Source organism: Myotis brandtii, unplaced genomic scaffold (assembly GCF_000412655.1).
Source record: "Myotis brandtii unplaced genomic scaffold, ASM41265v1 scaffold162, whole genome shotgun sequence".
In the NCBI taxonomy this organism is placed as follows: Eukaryota; Metazoa; Chordata; class Mammalia; order Chiroptera; family Vespertilionidae; genus Myotis; species Myotis brandtii.
This window is the reverse complement of record NW_005355923.1, coordinates 804,242-809,832: the sequence shown is the minus strand read 5'-3', so window position 1 is coordinate 809,832 and position 5,591 is coordinate 804,242.

The following is a 5,591-nucleotide window of genomic DNA, read 5'->3' as shown; positions in this document are numbered from 1 at the left end:
TGTATATGTATATATATAAATTTCATTTATTTTTTGTTAAAAATAGGATATTTTTAACAAAAAGATATTCTTTCTATTGACTTTTTAGAGAAGAAGGAGGTGTGTATGGGAGAGAAAGAGAGAGAAACATCGATGTGGGAGAGATGTTGGTTGCCTCCTGCACTGTCCTCCATTGGGGCTGGCGATCAAACCTGCAACTGAGGTACATGCCCTTGACTGGGAATCAAACCCTAGACATGTTGGTGCAAGGGCTTATGCTCTAACCATTAAGCACACTGGCCAGGGCTTTTTATATTTTTTAAGATAACTAAACCAACCTTACAGAGTCTATCTCAGGGAATGTTTCTGTTATTCTTTTATATAAACATAGATTATACAATCTTAGCTGGGGGAGATGGGAGAATGGAAGAAAAAACTAAGAAGAATGATGTTCATACCTGTGCAGCTTACAATAGCTAATATTTGGAAACAGCCCAAGTGCCCATCAGCAGTGGATAAAAAAGCTGTGGTACATTTACAAAATGGAATACTACTCAGCTGTAAAAAAGAAGGAACTCTTACCATTTTCAACAGCATGGATGGACCTGGAGGGGATTATGTTAAGTGAACCAAGCCAGTCAGAGAAAGATAAGTATCACATTATCTCACTCATACGTTGAATCTAATGAACAAAATAAACTGATGAACAAAATAGATCCAAAGATACAGAAGCATGAAACAGACTGTGGAATCTCAGGGATAGTGGGGGTGGGAAGAGATTAACCAATGAACTTGTATGCATATATGTATAGCCCATGGACACAGACAATTGTGTGGTGAATGTCTGGGCGGGCAGGTGTGGGGTGGAGCAGTCAATGGGAAAAACAACAAAGGAGACATCTACAATACTTTCAACAATAAAGATAAATTTCAAAAAGCAGGAGAATGAGGAATAGTAAAATTCTTTTCCTTGATGTTCTTTCTTTCTTGCTATGGGCAGATCCACAATACTTAGCTAGATGTAGACTATTTGACTCTTTTTATTCTTTAGAATACACATCTCTCTTTTGGAAGGAGGCTTGATTCACAGATAATATTTGTTGCTTTACCATATGTAAGAGTTGTAAATGAAACAACATCAGATTTTTTTTCTTGAAATTAAACTTTTCTTCTTTTTTACTGTTTAATATCTTGAGGAGGCAATATGTGGTGTTTGATTCCCAACTAATCCATAATTCCCATTCCCTCCATCCTCCTCCTCTGAACTCATCTTGAATTTTTATCTTATTATTTTAAAGCTCAGAAAACACACTTCTATAATATAATATTGAATTTCTTTGTGAAATAACTTAGTTCAGAATTATACCTCTGAATCAAAAGTATCTTTAAAAATCTTTATTGTTGAGAGTATTATAGATGCCCCCCTTATTCCTCCATTGCCCCTGTCCACCCAATTCCCATTCCACCACTCTATTGTCTGTGTCCATATATGCATATAAGATCTGTGATTAACATCTCCTCCTCAACCCAACCCCGTTCTCTCCCTTCCCTCTGAAATTCATCAGTTTGTTCTATGTTTCCATGCCTCTGATTCTATTTTATTCACCAGCTTATTTTGTTCATTTATTTTGATTTATAGCTTCAGTTGTTGATAGATATGTATTTATTGCCATTCTATTATTCATATTTTTCTTCTTCTTCTTCCTCTTCTTAAAGGATACCCTTCAACATTTCATGTAATACTGGTTTGGTGGTGATGAACTCCTTTAGCTTTTTCTTGTCTGTGAAGCTCTTTATCTGACCTTCAATTCCAAATGATAGCTTTGCTGAGTAGAGTAATCTTGGTTGTATGTCCTTGCTATTCATCACTTTGAATATTTCTTGCCACTCCCTGCTGGCCTGCAAAATTTCTGTTGAGAAATCAGGTGACAATCATATGCCCCTTGTAGGTACCTAACTGCTTTCCTCTTGCTGCTTTTAAGCTTCTCTCTTTGTTTTTAACCCTTGGCATTTTAATTATTCTGTGTCTTGGTGTGGGCCTCTTTGGGTTCCTCTTGTTTGGGACTCTGTACTTCCTGGACTTGTACATCTATTTCTTTCACCAGATAGGGGAAGTTTTCTGTAATTTTTTTCAAATAGGTTTTTAATATCTTGCTCTCTCTCTTCTACTTCTGGAACCCTCATAAATGAGAATGTTAGTATGCTTGAAGTTGTCCCAGAGGCTCCTTACCCTATCTTCATATTTTTTGATTTTTTTTTCTTTTTGCTCTTCTGATTGGATGTTTTTTGCTTCTTCATATTCAAAATCATTGATTTTATTCTCAGAATCCTCTACTGCTGAGTCCCTTTAAATCAGTGGTCACAAACCGGTAGTCCATGGACCACTGGTGGTTTGTGAGATCCAAAAGGTTGGCGACTGTTGCTTTAAATTATTTTTTATTTCAGTAGTGTATGCTTAATTTCTGACTTGTCTTTTTCCATGTCTTTGACTTTTTCACTAAGATCCTTGAAAATCTCACAAAGTCCCTTGAAGCTCTCCTTAAGATCCTTGAGTAACCTTATAACCATGGTTTTGAACTCTGTTTCCAGTAGTTTACTTGCTTTCATTTCTTTCATTTGTGACATGTTTCTTTGTCTCCACATTTTGGCTGCTTGCCTGTGTTTGTTTCTGTGTATTAGGAAGAACTGTTATGTTTCCTGAAATTGGTAGAGTGGCTTTGTATAGTAGGGCCCACTGCTCAGCCTCCCTAGTTACCTGAGCTGGGAAGTCTAGGTGTGCCCCTGTGTGGGCTGTGTGTCTTGTATTTGAGATTTGATTGCATCACTGGGAGAAGTTGAACTCCAGGCCAATTGACTGTGAGGACCAGCTGCAGCTACAGTGTGAGAGCTACTGTGCAGGAGACACCCGTATGGAGAAGGACTTCAGTAGGACTTTGGTGCTCACTGAGGCTGCCCCTTGAATGTGTCACTTGTGGATGTATATAGTTGTAATCTGGTATGATCTGAAACTGTCCACCAGGTGCACTGGCTCTCGGGCCTCCCAGGAGGTGCAAAGTCAGCCACTGCCTGGGGCCAACCAGCAGGAGCTACAGAGATATGTGAAGATGGCTGCTACTTGTATTGGGCTTGCAAAGTGCCCAGGTGAGGCCAAATTGTGAAGCAAGGCAGGTTGGTGCTATGGCTGGGTCTTGGGACTTTCATTGATAGGTTTGGAGCAAACTGACACCAGCTGCTGCTTGTTTGAGAGATTTTAGCAAAGTCTGAAGCCTGAGCCAGGACAGGCCATTCATATGGAAAAGCTGCAGCAAACAGCTTTGGTGAAGCTGCAAATTGGATGGGGTGGGGTCTCACGGAATCACCAGGTTGGAGTAAGCAATGTGAGCCAGGCTGATGGAGACTCAGATATGACTGCCAGTCAGCTCTGTGATGAGGAAGTTCCCGGCATGGGAACAATGACCCCTGTGAGCATCCCTGTCTGGGAAAAAGCCGCCTCCAACATCCTGCCTTGATGCCAGACAATACAGTTCCTTCCCATATGTGTCTGTGCTCCCCAACGCTGCCAGGCACTGGAGCTCAGAGGGATTGAGTCCTAATAAGTTTGTGTGCTGGCCTTGTAAGAGGAACGCCTGGGTCTTCATTAGCCTCTGTGTCACTCTGCCACAATCCCAGCTGGTTTTTACAGACTGTAGTTACAGGAACTTCTATTTCCAGCTCTGGAACTCTGAGCTGGGGGGTCTGGTGTGGAGCTGGGACCCCTTACTCCTCATAGATAGCCTCTGCAGAGACCATCTCCTTCCTGATTAAAAAATTGCACACACAGGTGTCAAACCAGCTCAGTATGTGCCTCCACTCCTACTATCAGTCTCAGTGTGCTTTTTCTTTACTTCTCTAGTTGCAGGACTTCCTTCAGCCAACTGTCAGGCAGTTCTGAATGATGTTTGTTCTGTATTTTAGTTGTAATTTTGATGTGGTGGTGGGAGGCAGCACATACCAGCCATCTTCTTTTCTGGGTCTTAAAAGTTTTTGCTTCACTGGCATAAGTGTTTGCTATTGTGTTGAATGCAAAAAAAGGTCTTTATATGGTGTAGTACGAGTTACTTTACCAAAGTTGTGGTCAGAACCACTTTCAGAAGAGAGAGATTTCAAAGTAAAGCATGAAAAATACAGCAAATCTCTTTTAGAGTTAAGACAACAATAAATGAAATATTTTGAGTCAAGCCTTGGCTGTATGAGAAAATACATGCAAGCCTGTTGTTTTATTACTTTACTTACAGTATTTGTGTGACAAAAAAAACAAACAAACCCAAAAGTGCAAAAAGTCTTACTACAATCATATGTTTTATTACTTTACTTACAGTATTTGTGTGACAAAACAAACCCAAAAGTGCAAAAAGTCTTACTACAGTCATGTATGGGGACTGCTTGGATATGCATAAGTATTAAGTTTTTCCACAGAGAGTGACATTATCTTTTTTAAGTTTTGGAAAATGTTAATAGAGGATGAGGAAATATAGCTAGAGGTAAAAAAAATATTGTTTTATGACATAGGTGATGCAAATATAAGAAAGATTTAATTGAAAAACTATTATTATGCATATTTTTAGACTTCATTTCCATAAGTAAAGAGCTATACTATCACGTTTCTTTTATAATTACATTTTCCAACAAGAATATTTAGCCATTGTAACCAGCTGTTAATTAATTTATATCTCAATATGGGGTGGTATAAGTTAAGATAAATGTAGTGTCTTTTTGATGAGGCAGTTGAATTCTCTCTTGAAATTGTGCCACCAAGCTGAATATATCTGTTATTTGAAGAAATTATCTTTTATTGCTAGAAAATAGAAACATTTATTCAAATAAAGAAATCTAGTATGTTTTAACAAGTTTATAAAATGTTATAGGCAATGCTGTTGAGGAAATAGCTAAATTATATTTTAAATAAGTGAAAAATTCACTTGTGATACATTTACTGGTCATAAGAATTATTTGGGGGAAACTGTTAAAATGTTGATTTCCAGGTCTGACCTCTCTAGAGCTACTAATAAAACTTAATAATCTAGGTCAAAGTAAAATATCACATGGTGTTTCTAAAGCATTTTCTTCAGGAAAATAAGGAATTGAAATAGAACCCAAATTTCATTGGTCATCAGAAATAAGATTGTGATTTGGAATATAAAATACATCAACTACTGTTCTAAGAATAAATTTTTAACATCTAAAAATTTTAACAAAATTTTCACTCCCAATATTTCTATTGCTCTGATGAACACTTTGAGTTTTCTATTAACTAAAAAAGGTCTGCAAATTCACATATAGAAACCAACTGCAGAAAGGAAAGAATACAATCAGCATCCCTTAAAATAAGACTGAGAGGGAAAGGAGGAGGCAGAGAGAAAGAAATAGCTGGAGGTAGCTGTGTGTGTGGCTGTTTAAAACAACATATGTGTAAATTCTTACTGTGACATTTCAGGTAAAATTTTTTGTCTTTTTGTATTTGTTTAGCTCAATTTATGCAGTATCATGGTGGTTGGCTTAAATTGTACACATAATAAAATGAAGATTTGGGAATTACCTGAAGAATTTCAGTCTTTTTCAATCAAACATATTTG